Source organism: Notolepis coatsorum (assembly GCF_963971535.1).
Source record: "Notolepis coatsorum genome assembly, chromosome: 3".
NCBI lineage: Eukaryota > Metazoa > Chordata > Actinopteri > Aulopiformes > Paralepididae > Notolepis > Notolepis coatsorum.
Window position 1 is genome coordinate 3,643,461 of NC_140167.1, and position 18,490 is coordinate 3,661,950.

The following is an 18,490-nucleotide window of genomic DNA, read 5'->3' on the forward strand; positions in this document are numbered from 1 at the left end:
CCTACAAAGGAATGCAGCAACAACAACAAAAAAACAAATCCAGGGGTCCACAAAAACTGGCGAGTATCCAACATCAAGCCCAGGTGTGCACACTGAAGAGGACTCTCTGAATAAAGCACCAGTGGACACCCAAAACCAACTCAACTAGAGACAAATGCATTTGCAATTCCTAAGGGAGTCAAGGGACTGAAAATACATCATCAACAACCCTAACGGACCCAGTTTGGAAGCTTAACACAGCCCAAAACTGACACCCCTCTCCTTTTTAAAGTAAGTGGACCTTAGTCCTTACTTCAATCATTTCTTTGTTTTAACATTTCTCCCCAAATCCTGTTTCTTTTCTCCCACCTCTCTCATAACTTTTTTTCAAAAATAACCTAGAGCAGCACTCGGCACCCTTTCTTATTGGTTTTATTCACCTTGTATTATGCTTAGCACTTTTATATTGCATTTATCATTTTAAATCCCCACTGGGCCTATTAGGTTATGAGCCCACATTAGCTGTCCTTGAGTTAAGTAGCTTTTAAACTCAGCTTCTACACAGTGACTCGGTGCTGACTGCTCTATTAACATGACAGCTCACCTCCACCATAGAGGTAGAAGAGGGACTAGGGGAACGAGGTTTGGGGAGTGGTCACACAGAACGGAGGAACAAGGTCAACAAGGTCAACGGGTCACTCTCACTAACAGAGTCCCCGTTGACTTGACGACAACCAAAAAATATTTTAAACTCCTACAGGCCCTCCACCACTCAGAAATCCTACAGGAGGCCCAGAATAAACAAGCTGCCCCCCCCGGCATGTTGAGACAGGTATTTAAACTGACAGAATTTATCAAACCCTCCTCTCCTGATATAATTACCACGGAGAGAGTGAGGGAAAACACTAAAGTTTGGTTGGAGCAGAATATGCGAATACTCAGGGAACATTATGATAGAGTCATAGCAAGGGACCTGGGAGACACAAGACAGTATGATGTGGAAGCTCTTAACAGAGCAACTAATTGGAGTAAAATGAGATATAAACACAAATTCACAACTAGCTCTGTTGAGACCCTCCACACCATGCTGAGAGATGGGGAATGTTCCACACTGGAACCCACAGTGAGCTTAGCCACAGAGAACCTCCCACATCTGACCCAGACCTCTCCAGTAAACAACCTGGCCCCTGGCGAGCAGACACCCCACTCTGACCCTAACCCTAACCTCTATCCCAACCCCTTTATCCCTGACCCTAACTCTAACCTCTCTCCCAACCCCACTCCTCACCTCAACCGATCCCAGCACAACCCAGATCCTGACCCGATCCCTTACCCCAACTCTAACCCTAACCTCTCTCCCAACCCCACTCCTCACCTCAACCGTTCCCAGCACAACCCTGACCCGATCCCCTACCCTAACCCTAACCTTAACTTCTTTCCCAACCCCACTCCTCACCTGAACTGATCCCAGCACAACCCTGACCCGATCCCTTACCCTAATCCTAACCTTAACATCTATCCCAACCCCACCCCTACCGGCCAGCCGTGTATAGGTGTAACAGACTGACAGCCAATGAAATGGGTGCATTTGTCACGCTGTCCAAGGAGCTGAACTGCTCTCGTGCAGCTGTGTTCGAATCCCGGTCGGGGCAAAAGCCTGTCATACATTATCAAAGATAAACAGCTATGTTGAATCAATAAACATGAATATCACTAAATAAACATGAATATTGCACAGATTTAGATTATAATAGTAAAGCTATTATAATAGTTCAATGGTTGTGATGGCAAAGTTTGCGTCAGGTTCCTTACTGTATATTTGCATATCGTATGTCAGGATCGCGGAAGACCAGGGTTCAATTCCCCGAGGGGAGGACTCAAATTTTCAAGAGCACTATCATTAACTCTATACATGCAGCACTTTTAGGCTCTCTTATTTTAAACAATTAGGGACCAAATTGCACTCTTGTTTAATATAACACCTTGCTCTAGGCTCCACACATTTTTTCCTTTAAATCTTTTTCTGTTTATTTCCTTCACAAGCTATTTCTTCCCCCCCCCCCCCCGCCCCCTTTTTTCCCTATGAGTGAACAGAAGTATTGGGGACAGACTAAATACCATCCCTGTGCCCGTGCCCACTCCAACACTTACTTAGTGTTGGGGAACAGTCCCCTAACCTAACCATAGCCTGCGCCTGGGATGGCATTCCCCCAATACTTTTAAACTACATCACTTAGGGAATGGTACAGCAAAGAGGACACAAAAACACAGCAATTGTGAATACTAACCCTCCAACCCATAGAGGGCAGTGATACCTGTCAGGGGACCTTGACAGGCACACAAGAAGGACTAACCAGAATCATTTCCTGAAAGTCAAACCCTCCACCTCCTATATCAGCCATGCGGTACCATTCCCTTCCTCACCCTGATGAAGCCTAAGATGGCGAAACGTCGGACCTCACTCTTTTAAACATACTTTTACATTTTTATCTTTTTATTCTTCAAATACCTTTTAATTGTTTTTACCTTTTTTACTAGGGGACCTTTTTTACCCCCCCCTTGTTTTACCCTACAAAGGAATGCAGCAACAACAACAAAAAAACAAATCCAGGGGTCCACAAAAACTGGCGAGTATCCAACATCAAGCCCAGGTGTGCACACTGAAGAGGACTCTCTGAATAAAGCACCAGTGGACACCCAAAACCAACTCAACTAGAGACAAATGGATTTGCAATTCCTAAGGGAGTCAAGGGACTGAAAATACATCATCAACAACCCTAACGGACCCAGTTTGGAAGCTTAACACAGCCCAAAACTGACACCCCTCTCCTTTTTAAAGTAAGTGGACCTTAGTCCTTACTTCAATCATTTCTTTGTTTTAACATTTCTCCCCAAATCCTGTTTCTTTTCTCCCACCTCTCATTACTTTTTTTCAAAAATTACCTAGAGCAGCACTCGGCACCCTTTCTTATTGGTTTTATTCACCTTGTATTATGCTTAGCACTTTTATATTGCATTTATCATTTTAAATCCCCACTGGGCCTATTAGGTTATGAGCCCACATTAGCTGTCCTTGAGTTAAGTAGCTTTTAAACTCAGCTTCTACACAGTGACTCGGTGCTGACTGCTCTATTAACATGACAGCTCACCTCCACCATAGAGGTAGAAGAGGGACTAGGGGAACGAGGTTTGGGGAGTGGTCACACAGAACGGAGGAACAAGGTCAACAAGGTCAACGGGTCACTCTCACTAACAGAGTCCCCGTTGACTTGACAACAACCAAAAAATATTTTAAACTCCTACAGGCCCTCCACCACTCAGAAATCCTACAGGAGGCCCAGAATAAACAAGCTGCCCCCCCCCAGCATGTTGAGACAGGTATTTAAACTGACAGAATTTATCAAACCCTCCTCTCCTGATATAATTACCACAGAGAGAGAGTGAGGGAAAACACTAAAGTTTGGTTAGAGCAGAATATGCTAATACTCAGGGAACATTATGATAGAGTCATAGCAAGGGACCTGGGAGACACAAGACAGTATGATGTGGAGGCTCTTAACAGAGCAACTAATTGGAGTAAAATGAGATATAAACACAAATTCACAACTAGCTCTGTTGAGCCCCTCCACACCATGCTGAGAGATGGGGAACGTTCCACACTGGAACCCACAGTGAGCTTAGCCACAGAGAACCTCCCACATCTGACCCAGACCTCTCCAGTAAACAACCTGGCCCCTGGCGAGCAGACACCCCACTCTGACCCTAACCCTAACCTCTATCCCAACCCCTTTATCCCTGACCCTAACCCTAACCTCTCTCCCAACCCCACTCCTCACCTCAACCGATCCCAGCACAACCCAGATCCTGACCCGATCCCTTACCCCAACTCTAACCCTAACCTCTCTCCCAACCCCACTCCTCACCTCAACCGTTCCCAGCACAACCCTGACCCTATCCCCTACCCTAACCCTAACCTTAACTTCTTTCCCAACCCCACTCCTCACCTGAACCGATCCCAGCACAACCCTGACCCGATCCCTTACCCTAATCCTAACCTTAACATCTATCCCAACCCCACCCCTACCGGCCAGCCGTGTATAGGTGTAACAGACTGACAGCCAATGAAATGGGTGCATTTGTCACGCTGTCCAAGGAGCTTAACTGCTCTCGTGCAGCCGTGTTCGAATCCCGGTCGGGGCAAAAGCCTGTCATACATTATCAAAGATAAACAGCTATGTTGAATCAATAAACATGAATATCACTAAATAAACATGAATATTGCACAGATTCAGATTATAATAGTAAAGCTATTATAATAGTTCAATGGTTGTGATGGCAAAGTTTGCGTCAGGTTCCTTACTGTATATTTGCATATCGTATGTCAGGATCGCGGAAGACCAGGGTTCAATTCCCCGACGGGGAGAACTCAAATTTTCAAGAGCACTATCATTAACTCTATACATGCAGCACTTTTAGGCTCTCTTATTTTAAACAATTAGGGACCAAATTGCACTCTTGTTTAATATAACACCTTGCTCTAGGCTCCACACATTTTTTCCTTTAAATCTTTTTCTGTTTATTTCCTTCACAAGCTATTTCTTCCCCCCCCCCCCGCCCCCTTTTTTCCCTATGAGTGAACAGAAGTATTGGGGACAGACTAAATACCATCCCTGTGCCCGTGCCCACTCCAACACTTACTTAGTGTTGGGGAACAGTCCCCTAACCTAACCATAGCCTGCGCCTGGGATGGCATTCCCCCAATACTTTTAAACTACATCACTTAGGGAATGGTACAGCAAAGAGGACACAAAAACACAGCAATTGTGAATACTAACCCTCCAACCCATAGAGGGCAGTGATGCCTGATTGGGGACCTTGACAGGCACACAGGAAGGACTAACCAGAATAATTTCCTGAAAGTCAAACCCTCCACCTCCTATATCAGCCATGCGGTACCATTCCCTTCCTCACCCTGATGAAGCCTAAGATGGCGAAACGTCGGACCTCACTCTTTTAAACATACTTTTACATTTTTATCTTTTTAATCTTCAAAGACCTTTTAATTGTTTTTACCTTTTTTACTAGGGGACCTTTTTTACCCCCCCCCTTGTTTTACCCTACAAAGGAATGCAGCAACAACAACAAAAAAACAAATCCAGGGGTCCACAAAAACTGGCGAGTATCCAACATCAAGCCCAGGTGTGCACACTGAAGAGGACTCTCTGAATAAAGCACCAGTGGACACCCAAAACCAACTCAACTAGAGACAAATGGATTTGCAATTCCTAAGGGAGTCAAGGGACTGAAAATACATCATCAACAACCCTAACGGGCCCAGTTTGGAAGCTTAACACAGCCCAAAACTGACACCCCTCTCCTTTTTAAAGTAAGTGGACCTTAGTCCTTACTTCAATCATTTCTTTGTTTTAACATTTCTCCCCAAATCCTGTTTCTTTTCTCCCACCTCTCTCATAACTTTTTTTCAAAAATAACCTAGAGCAGCACTCGGCACCCTTTCTTATTGGTTTTATTCACCTTGTATTATGCTTAGCACTTTTATATTGCATTTATCATTTTAAATCCCCACTGGGCCTATTAGGTTATGAGCCCACATTAGCTGTCCTTGAGTTAAGTAGCTTTTAAACTCAGCTTCTACACAGTGACTCGGTGCTGACTGCTCTATTAACATGACAGCTCACCTCCACCATAGAGGTAGAAGAGGGACTAGGGGAACGAGGTTTGGGGAGTGGTCACACAGAACGGAGGAACAAGGTCAACAAGGTCAACGGGTCACTCTCACTAACAGAGTCCCCGTTGACTTGACAACAACCAAAAAATATTTTAAACTCCTACAGGCCCTCCACCACTCAGAAATCCTACAGGAGGCCCAGAATAAACAAGCTGCCCCCCCCCAGCATGTTGAGACAGGTATTTAAACTGACAGAATTTATCAAACCCTCCTCTCCTGATATAATTACCACAGAGAGAGAGTGAGGGAAAACACTAAAGTTTGGTTAGAGCAGAATATGCTAATACTCAGGGAACATTATGATAGAGTCATAGCAAGGGACCTGGGAGACACAAGACAGTATGATGTGGAGGCTCTTAACAGAGCAACTAATTGGAGTAAAATGAGATATAAACACAAATTCACAACTAGCTCTGTTGAGCCCCTCCACACCATGCTGAGAGATGGGGAACGTTCCACACTGGAACCCACAGTGAGCTTAGCCACAGAGAACCTCCCACATCTGACCCAGACCTCTCCAGTAAACAACCTGGCCCCTGGCGAGCAGACACCCCACTCTGACCCTAACCCTAACCTCTATCCCAACCCCTTTATCCCTGACCCTAACCCTAACCTCTCTCCCAACCCCACTCCTCACCTCAACCGATCCCAGCACAACCCAGATCCTGACCCGATCCCTTACCCCAACTCTAACCCTAACCTCTCTCCCAACCCCACTCCTCACCTCAACCGTTCCCAGCACAACCCTGACCCTATCCCCTACCCTAACCCTAACCTTAACTTCTTTCCCAACCCCACTCCTCACCTGAACCGATCCCAGCACAACCCTGACCCGATCCCTTACCCTAATCCTAACCTTAACATCTATCCCAACCCCACCCCTACCGGCCAGCCGTGTATAGGTGTAACAGACTGACAGCCAATGAAATGGGTGCATTTGTCACGCTGTCCAAGGAGCTTAACTGCTCTCGTGCAGCCGTGTTCGAATCCCGGTCGGGGCAAAAGCCTGTCATACATTATCAAAGATAAACAGCTATGTTGAATCAATAAACATGAATATCACTAAATAAACATGAATATTGCACAGATTCAGATTATAATAGTAAAGCTATTATAATAGTTCAATGGTTGTGATGGCAAAGTTTGCGTCAGGTTCCTTACTGTATATTTGCATATCGTATGTCAGGATCGCGGAAGACCAGGGTTCAATTCCCCGACGGGGAGAACTCAAATTTTCAAGAGCACTATCATTAACTCTATACATGCAGCACTTTTAGGCTCTCTTATTTTAAACAATTAGGGACCAAATTGCACTCTTGTTTAATATAACACCTTGCTCTAGGCTCCACACATTTTTTCCTTTAAATCTTTTTCTGTTTATTTCCTTCACAAGCTATTTCTTCCCCCCCCCCCCGCCCCCTTTTTTCCCTATGAGTGAACAGAAGTATTGGGGACAGACTAAATACCATCCCTGTGCCCGTGCCCACTCCAACACTTACTTAGTGTTGGGGAACAGTCCCCTAACCTAACCATAGCCTGCGCCTGGGATGGCATTCCCCCAATACTTTTAAACTACATCACTTAGGGAATGGTACAGCAAAGAGGACACAAAAACACAGCAATTGTGAATACTAACCCTCCAACCCATAGAGGGCAGTGATGCCTGATTGGGGACCTTGACAGGCACACAGGAAGGACTAACCAGAATAATTTCCTGAAAGTCAAACCCTCCACCTCCTATATCAGCCATGCGGTACCATTCCCTTCCTCACCCTGATGAAGCCTAAGATGGCGAAACGTCGGACCTCACTCTTTTAAACATACTTTTACATTTTTATCTTTTTAATCTTCAAAGACCTTTTAATTGTTTTTACCTTTTTTACTAGGGGACCTTTTTTACCCCCCCCCTTGTTTTACCCTACAAAGGAATGCAGCAACAACAACAAAAAAACAAATCCAGGGGTCCACAAAAACTGGCGAGTATCCAACATCAAGCCCAGGTGTGCACACTGAAGAGGACTCTCTGAATAAAGCACCAGTGGACACCCAAAACCAACTCAACTAGAGACAAATGGATTTGCAATTCCTAAGGGAGTCAAGGGACTGAAAATACATCATCAACAACCCTAACGGGCCCAGTTTGGAAGCTTAACACAGCCCAAAACTGACACCCCTCTCCTTTTTAAAGTAAGTGGACCTTAGTCCTTACTTCAATCATTTCTTTGTTTTAACATTTCTCCCCAAATCCTGTTTCTTTTCTCCCACCTCTCTCATAACTTTTTTTCAAAAATAACCTAGAGCAGCACTCGGCACCCTTTCTTATTGGTTTTATTCACCTTGTATTATGCTTAGCACTTTTATATTGCATTTATCATTTTAAATCCCCACTGGGCCTATTAGGTTATGAGCCCACATTAGCTGTCCTTGAGTTAAGTAGCTTTTAAACTCAGCTTCTACACAGTGACTCGGTGCTGACTGCTCTATTAACATGACAGCTCACCTCCACCATAGAGGTAGAAGAGGGACTAGGGGAACGAGGTTTGGGGAGTGGTCACACAGAACGGAGGAACAAGGTCAACGGGTCACTCTCACTAACAGAGTCCCCGTTGACTTGACGACAACCAAAAAATATTTTAAACTCCTACAGGCCCTCCACCACTCAGAAATCCTACAGGAGGCCCAGAATAAACAAGCTGCCCCCCCCCGGCATGTTGAGACAGGTATTTAAACTGACAGAATTTATCAAACCCTCCTCTCCTGATATAATTACCACAGAGAGAGTGAGGGAAAACACTAAAGTTTGGTTGGAGCAGAATATGCGAATACTCAGGGAACATTATGATAGAGTCATAGCAAGGGACCTGGGAGACACAAGACAGTATGATGTGGAGGCTCTTAACAGAGCAACTAATTGGAGTAAAATGAGATATAAACACAAATTCACAACTAGCTCTGTTGAGACCCTCCACACCATGCTGAGAGATGGGGAATGTTCCACACTGGAACCCACAGTGAGCTTAGCCACAGAGAACCTCCCACATCTGACCCAGACCTCTCCAGTAAACAACCTGGCCCCTGGCGAGCAGACACCCCACTCTGACCCTAACCCTAACCTCTATCCCAACCCCTTTATCCCTGACCCTAACTCTAACCTCTCTCCCAACCCCACTCCTCACCTCAACCGATCCCAGCACAACCCAGATCCTGACCCGATCCCTTACCCCAACTCTAACCCTAACCTCTCTCCCAACCCCACTCCTCACCTCAACCGTTCCCAGCACAACCCTGACCCGATCCCCTACCCTAACCCTAACCTTAACTTCTTTCCCAACCCCACTCCTCACCTGAACCGATCCCAGCACAACCCTGACCCGATCCCTTACCCTAATCCTAACTTTAACATCTATCCCAACCCCACCCCTACCGGCCAGCCGTGTATAGGTGTAACAGACTGACAGCCAATGAAATGGGTGCATTTGTCACGCTGTCCAAGGAGCTGAACTGCTCTCGTGCAGCCGTGTTCGAATCCCGGTCGGGGCAAAAGCCTGTCATACATTATCAAAGATAAACAGCTATGTTGAATCAATAAACATGAATATCACTAAATAAACATGAATATTGCACAGATTTAGATTATAATAGTAAAGCTATTATAATAGTTCAATGGTTGTGATGGCAAAGTTTGCGTCAGGTTCCTTACTGTATATTTGCATATCGTATGTCAGGATCGCGGAAGACCAGGGTTCAATTCCCCGACGGGGAGAACTCAAATTTTCAAGAGCACTATCATTAACTCTATACATGCAGCACTTTTAGGCTCTTATTTTAAACAATTAGGGACCAAATTGCACTCTTGTTTAATATAACACCTTGCTCTAGGGTCCACACATTTTTTCCTTTAAATCTTTTTCTGTTTATTTCCTTCACAAGCTATTTCTTCCCCCCCCCCCCCCGCCCCCTTTTTTCCCTATGAGTGAACAGAAGTATTGGGGACAGACTAAATACCATCCCTGTGCCCGTGCCCACTCCAACACTTACTTAGTGTTGGGGAACAGTCCCCTAACCTAACCATAGCCTGCGCCTGGGATGGCATTCCCCCAATACTTTTAAACTACATCACTTAGGGAATGGTACAGCAAAGAGGACACAAAAACACAGCAATTGTGAATACTAACCCTCCAACCCATAGAGGGCAGTGATACCTGTCAGGGGACCTTGACAGGCACACAGGAAGGACTAACCAGAATCATTTCCTGAAAGTCAAACCCTCCACCTCCTATATCAGCCATGCGGTACCATTCCCTTCCTCACCCTGATGAAGCCTAAGATGGCGAAACGTCGGACCTCACTCTTTTAAACATACTTTTACATTTTTATCTTTTTATTCTTCAAAGACCTTTTAATTGTTTTTACCTTTTTTACTAGGGGACCTTTTTTACCCCCCCCTTGTTTTACCCTACAAAGGAATGCAGCAACAACAACAAAAAAACAAATCCAGGGGTCCACAAAAACTGGCGAGTATCCAACATCAAGCCCAGGTGTGCACACTGAAGAGGACTCTCTGAATAAAGCACCAGTGGACACCCAAAACCAACTCAACTAGAGACAAATGGATTTGCAATTCCTAAGGGAGTCAAGGGACTGAAAATACATCATCAACAACCCTAACGGACCCAGTTTGGAAGCTTAACACAGCCCAAAACTGACACCCCTCTCCTTTTTAAAGTAAGTGGACCTTAGTCCTTACTTCAATCATTTCTTTGTTTTAACATTTCTCCCCAAATCCTGTTTCTTTTCTCCCACCTCTCTCATTACTTTTTTTCAAAAATAACCTAGAGCAGCACTCAGCACCCTTTCTTATTTGTTTTATTCACCTTGTATTATGCTTAGCACTTTTATATTGCATTTATCATTTTAAATCCCCACTGGGCCTATTAGGTTATGAGCCCACATTAGCTGTCCTTGAGTTAAGTAGCTTTTAAACTCAGCTTCTACACAGTGACTCGGTGCTGACTGCTCTATTAACATGACAGCTCACCTCCACCATAGAGGTAGAAGAGGGACTAGGGGAACGAGGTTTGGGGAGTGGTCACACAGAACGGAGGAACAAGGTCAACAAGGTCAACGGGTCACTCTCACTAACAGAGTCCCCGTTGACTTGACAACAACCAAAAAATATTTTAAACTCCTACAGGCCCTCCACCACTCAGAAATCCTACAGGAGGCCCAGAATAAACAAGCTGCCCCCCCCGGCATGTTGAGACAGGTATTTAAACTGACAGAATTTATCAAACCCTCCTCTCCTGATATAATTACCACAGAGAGTGAGGGAAAACACTAAAGTTTGGTTAGAGCAGAATATGCTAATACTCAGGGAACATTATGATAGAGTCATAGCAAGGGACCTGGGAGACACAAGACAGTATGATGTGGAGGCTCTTAACAGAGCAACTAATTGGAGTAAAATGAGATATAAACACAAATTCACAACTAGCTCTGTTCAGACCCTCCACACCATGCTGAGAGATGGGGAACGTTCCACACTGGAACCCACAGTGAGCTTAGCCACAGAGAACCTCCCACATCTGACCCAGACCTCTCCAGTAAACAACCTGGCCCCTGGCGAGCAGACACCCCACTCTGACCCTAACCTCTATCCCAACCCCTTTATCCCTGACCCTAACCCTAACCTCTCTCCCAACCCCACTCCTCACCTCAACCGATCCCAGCACAACCCAGATCCTGACCCGATCCCTTACCCCAACTCTAACCCTAACCTCTCTCCCAACCCCACTCCTCACCTCAACCGTTCCCAGCACAACCCTGACCCGATCCCCTACCCTAACCCTAACCTTAACTTCTTTCCCAACCCCACTCCTCACCTGAACCGATCCCAGCACAACCCTGACCTGATCCCTTACCCTAATCCTAACCTTAACATCTATCCCAACCCCACCCCTACCGGCCAGCCGTGTATAGGTGTAACAGACTGACAGCCAATGAAATGGGTGCATTTGTCACCCTGTCCAAGGAGCTGAACTGCTCTCGTGCAGCCGTGTTCGAATCCCGGTCGGGGCAAAAGCCTGTCATACATTATCAAAGATAAACAGCTATGTTGAATCAATAAACATGAATATCACTAAATAAACATGCATATTGCACAGATTTAGATTATAATAGTAAAGCTATTATAATAGTTCAATGGTTGTGATCGCAAAGTTTGCGTCAGGTTCCTTACTGTATATTTGCATATCGTATGTCAGGATCGCGGGAGACCAGGGTTCAATTCCCCGACGGGGAGAACTCAAATTTTCAAGAGCACTATCATTAACTCTATACATGCAGCACTTTTAGGCTCTCTTATTTTAAACAATTAGGGACCAAATTGCACTCTTGTTTAATATAACACCTTGCTCTAGGCTCCACTCATTTTCCTTTAAATCTTTTTCTGTTTATTTCCTTCACAAGCTATTTCTTCCCCCCCCCCCCCGCCCCCTTTTTTCCCTATGAGTGAACAGAAGTATTGGGGACAGACTAAATACCATCCTTGTGCCCGTGCCCACTCCAACACTTACTTAGTGTTGGGGAACAGTCCCCTAACCTAACCATAGCCTGCGCCTGGGATGGCATTCCCCCAATACTTTTAAACTACATCACTTAGGGAATGGTACAGCAAAGAGGACACAAAAACACAGCAATTGTGAATACTAACCCTCCAACCCATAGAGGGCTGTGATACCTGTCAGGGGACCTTGACAGGCACACAGGAAGGACTAACTAGAATCATTTCCTGAAAGTCAAACCCTCCACCTCCTATATCAGCCATGCGGTACCATTCCCTTCCTCACCCTGATGAAGCCTAAGATGGCGAAACGTCGGACCTCACTCTTTTAAACATACTTTTACATTTTTATCTTTTTATTCTTCAAAGACCTTTTAATTGTTTTTACCTTTTTTACTAGGGGACCTTTTTTACCCCCCCCTTGTTTTACCCTACAAAGGAATGCAGCAACAACAACAAAAAAACAAATCCAGGGGTCCACAAAAACTGGCGAGTATCCAACATCAAGCCCAGGTGTGCACACTGAAGAGGACTCTCTGAATAAAGCACCACAGCCCAAAACTGACACCCCTCTCCTTTTTAAAGTAAGTGGACCTTAGTCCTTACTTCAATAATTTCTTTGTTTTAACATTTCTCCCCAAATCCTGTTTCTTTTCTCCCACATCTCGCATAACTTTTTTTCAAAAATAACCTAGAGCAGCACTCAGCACCCTTTCTTATTGGTTTTATTCACCTTGTATTATGCTTAGCACTTTTATATTGAATTTATCATTTTAAATCCCCACTGGGCCTATTAGGTTATGAGTAGGGATGTCCCGATCCGATCACGTGATCGGAATCGGCGTCGATCACGTGCTTTTCAGAGTATCGGGGATCGGGAAAAAATAATAATAAAAATCGGCAGTCAAAAAAAGAAAAATTTTATTCAACAAACATGACCATGTCCACGTCTTAAACTCATACGGAGGCCTTAGTTTTGGTTTTAAATTACATATAATATATCATCATTAATGTATTTATTGTCACACAGAGCAGAATAATTATCCACAACAAACACATTCCCCTTTAATTTTCACCGTTGCAACAAACATTCCCTTTAATTTAGACGCTACACGCTACACGCGAGTCGCGACCACATCACAACAACAACACGTCGCTCCCGAAACACGGTTAATATCCACTGACTTGAGCAGCTAGACTTAATGTCAGAGGTTTGGAACTAAGCATTTTAAAATAGCGAGTCAAGCCAGTTGCAATGTTTGCAAGGAGGAGATTCCGCGTGGAGGAAAAACTCATGAAGCAGCAGGCTGGAGGCGAAGTTTTCAGACTAACTTTTCAACTGGAGGATAACGTTACGTGACTGAGGATTATCATCGGCGTTTCAGACCAGAATGGACCATTACGTAAGTCGAACACTGAATGTATACTAATGTGCAAACATATATTGAAACTTTTAATATTTCTCATATGAAGCAGAAGCACATTTCTCAGGGTGAATGTAATAACAAAAGCCTCCGCTCTCGCGCCCTATTATAGGCAACAGATGGGCTTGTCTCACTCTGCCAGTTTCTGACAAAAATGCGTCAAAATTGATTACTAATGTGAAAGATCGGATCGGAAACGATCGGATCGATAGATATTTAAAATCATATGATCGGGATCGGATCGGAAGCAAAAAAAGGCGATCGGGACATCCCTAGTTATGAGCCCACATTAGCTGTCCTTGAGTTAAGTAGCTTTTAAACTCAGCTTCTACACAGTGACTCGGTGCTGACTGCTCTATTAACATGACAGCTCACCTCCACCATAGAGGTAGAAGAGGGACTAGGGGAACGAGGTTTGGGGAGTGGTCACACAGAACGGAGGAACAAGGTCAACAAGGTCAACGGGTCACTCTCACTAACAGAGTCCCCGTTGACTTGACAACAACCAAAAAATATTTTAAACTCCTACAGGCCCTCCACCACTCAGAAATCCTACAGGAGGCCCAGAATAAACAAGCTGCCCCCCCCCGGCATGTTGAGACAGGTATTTAAACTGACAGAATTTATCAAACCCTCCTCTCCTGATATAATTACCACAGAGAGAGTGAGGGAAAACACTAAAGTTTGGTTAGAGCAGAATATGCTAATACTCAGTGTAACTGAGGGGTACAATTCCCTGACTGTATTGATAAGTATGGTATCATTAAACCACTACCGCTTTATGTACTTTAATTACTGGCCATACAGTACATGATATATAAATATGATGAACACTTCCCACAATGAATCGGTTCCACACAAAGGTGTAATCAAGTATTTATTGCAGCAAAAGGTACATAATATACTTCTCTATTTTACTTGGATGCGCTTATAAGGCAAAGGAATGTGCGTAGGCAAATCAATAATGAATGTCCATTCTCTGGTTACACAGGAGGTAATTATACAACCTGAATCTTAGGGAATTATATCTATGGTACACTAGTAATATATAGCGGGAGATACTGGAAGGGTCCCCCCGGTTGTAAGCCAGCAGGGGTAGAGGATCTGTCGGTAGTAGAGAGTCTGGTCAACGATGACTAAGGAGACTCCAAGTACAGGAGACGGTGCAATAGCCTCTTGATCCACAGACGAATACAGCTGTTCTCCGTAGACTGTAGCTCCACAGTGAAGAAAGCTAGCCGGCCTCAGGCTCTCTGAGGCGCAGGCTCGACGTGGCTCCTCACAGGGTAAATCCCACACGTGTAGGCGTCGGCGATTCTCCGCTCCATAAATCACAGGACCAAAACAAATATAATCCAGCCGCAAAGGGCTATGTAGTCGTCGGGTAGATTAATCCAGTGTACATGTCCACACGGTTCTCGTCTAGGTCTCCTCGGGTGAAAGCGCCATGAAAGCAGCCCAGCCTGGATAAGCACTCTAGCTGATACGAGTGTGGTATAATATATAATGTTCTCATGTAAATATAGTCCCCTCCCCTATATCCCCTTACCTGTGCCCCCCCCCCTCTCTGTGGAATAAGACACTCCCCTCCCCTGTGTCCCCATTACCTGTACCCCCCCCCCCCCCATCTGACCTATCAAATGGGACCACACCCCCTCCTGTTAACTATATAGATCTCCTCTTGAGATCTATCCAGGCTCTTTACCTGGGTCATTTCAGCTGATCACCTGGGGCGAGAGCCTCAGCCATTCTCTCTATGTATTCTATCTGTTTGGTTAATAAACCTTTGTTATTATCCAATCCTCGGTTGACTGAGCACATTCTTCATCAGGATGACTACAAATATCCCACAATTGGCGTCTACGAACTTGTGATGGACTTTTTGCGTCCTCCCGGCGTGCTGTATTGTTTCAACTATACAGAGAAAAGTGAGTATAATAGGATGGTCGACCAAAAATGTATGGAAAGGAATTAAAACCTTCCCGCTTTTCTCTGTGCCAGGTGAATATTACAGAATGTTGTCAAATATTGAGATCATGGCTGAGTAAGAATAATGTGCATTAATATATCTGATCTGTATTGAGAATCGTACCGGGGAAACACGTGTACCTGGGTCCTTATCTGGACAGATGTTCTGAAAGGATGGGTTGTCTGTGCTATTCCCGGATTTGGCTGTTGCCAAACCGAAAGTTAGGGCACAAAATAAGGTTGTTGGTTTGCTAACCCAAGTCTAGCTGATGCAGGCTAAAATATAGGCAACAAGGCAAGAAACGTGGGCTTATTATGAGGTGATATCCTTGGAAAACGCTACTCTATTGGAACCTATTAATTACCAGAGTAGCGTCATAATATTCATTGTTTCAACCTCAAACTAAACCCACAATCTCTTCCATTCCTGTATGAACGATGTATTTGGATTGAATTCCAATTGATTATACAGATAGCGGGAAGATGACCGGCGATGTCTCGGGAGTACGTGAATGTACATTTAACGAGTCGCAGGTCGAAGGGACCGTGAGTGTGATTAAAAGGTATATATAATCTAATATATCGCTGGTAAATTTCGAAGTCAGGTTCGGTCGTTATGACTTTAATAGCGATGTGTAGTTAAATCAAGGGATAAATGCCTTGTCGCAACAGATGTTGGCCGACTAAACGTACAGCGATCCAATACAGTCAGATATACACACACGTTAACTTATATGTATTATTGTTGTTTTGTCTGTTTAAAGTCTCGTTTGTATTTGCGTGCGCCGAGCATTGAGAGACTATTACCGTTATATAGAGAATAACATTGAAGTTCAGGTAATAACATTGAAGTGCAGTTCACGCGACAAACTAGAATAGTAATTTCCGGAACCGGCCCACGGGAACAACCATTTGGGGAAGTATAGTTTTATCGTTTCAGTTTGTTTACGTTTCACATATGCACAGGCGCGTTCATTCGGTAACAAAACGCTGGTATAGGAATTCCAGGCTATTGAGAGCTCGTGGGAAAAATACTGTATGAATTGCAAAGCGTTATTTCCGAGGCGAATGAGAACACACGAACGTCGCATGGAGCAATGACGTGACGCTATGCGCGCCGTTAAGTTATGATTTTATATTAAACTATCCATAGGCAAACGTAAAGTTTAATATGCCCAAGGCCGAAGGTATATGAAATCCACGTGTAGTATATGTTTTATTTGTATATGTATGTGCGCGCTGCTATTGGAAAGTGTTGACTTGCGGTGGCGAGATGCAGAAGAGTGTTTCCAGGATTGCATTATCCCAGACCACCGGAGAAACGAACCGAACATTGCATTAACGACACGTAACGTGCTACAGCCTCAGGAACCAACGTCAACACAAACAGCTTTCCCCGGTGAGTATGAAAATCATAAATATAGATGCTTTGATTGATTGATTGAAAACTTTATTAACAGATTGCAGAATAGGTACAATACAGCACAGCTCAACACACAATTGTTAAAGGGATGCAGACCAGAGAGAGACTTTAGTCTTGTTTACATCAGGGTCCCCCATTTTCAATACCAGATTTGTTTACATCAGGGTCCCCCATTTTCAATTTATCAGGACATATTATGACATACATGACATACAGATAGTCAGTACTGCTACATCTGTACATTTATGACATACCAGATTTGCAAATTCAGTACTGTTTGTGATACAAAAGGAGTCAAGAAAAGGGAGTCATTTGACGTAGAAACTGTACATATACACAACTATCATCTCAGTTACAGCAAATTACAACTATCTCAGATCACTTGAGTGTTTATGTTGCTTTAATTTACACATTATAAGTCACATAAAGCTAATTACAATGTCTGTTTCAGAATTATAATACATCTGTGGGCGTACCCTGACCAATACGGGGAGCTAAACAAACACTTCCGGTTCCCAGTATATGGCAGTACAGGAATTGTCCACATAAACAGCGTTAGATTAGACTTTATAAGCTTTCAATGTTGAAAAACTTGGGCACAAACAACATAGATCATGTTTAAAAGTAAGATGTTTAGGTTATATTCACTTGAGTTAATGTGTTTATCTAAAGAACCAATGAAAGATAACTAGCCCTTTCCATTGTAAGACATTTTAAACATGATTCAAAATGTGTGGGTCCACATTCATATGATGCTTGTGTACATATGCGATATGATTGATAAATGATAACACTATCATTACATCCTAGGACGGGATGGATGAGAAATAGCTGATGTTTTGTTAAGCTCACAGACAATCAAGGAGAACCCACTCAGATTGTCTTAGAAAAGAGTGGAAAATTAACATGTGTTTGTATTTACAGATCTGGCTCTGAGGCGAGATGCAAAACAGTGCATGACTACACCCAAATTGTATCACAAAAGACAGAAAATCCAACAATTTGCATGTCAACCGAGAGACAGTGCAGAGCTGAGAGACAATATAAAAGAAAAGAGTGGGAAATTAACATGTGTTTGTATTTACAGACAACCAAGAGATCTGGCTCTGGGTCAAGATGCAGAATGGGTGTAAACACATTGTATCACAAAAGTTGAAACTCCAGTGATTTGCATCTGAACACAGACAAGACACAAAGTGAGACCAGCTACAATCATTTAAATTGAGACCCCAAAGTAATCTACATTTGAACACTCAAACCAGCTGAGGACGATGTGGAGTGAAAGACAATGCAAATAGCCAGTCTGACCACACCTATAGAGACTCAACTTAGTATCTCCACTTAGTATAGTAGGAAGTATCGCTTTAGATGCAGATTTACACTTG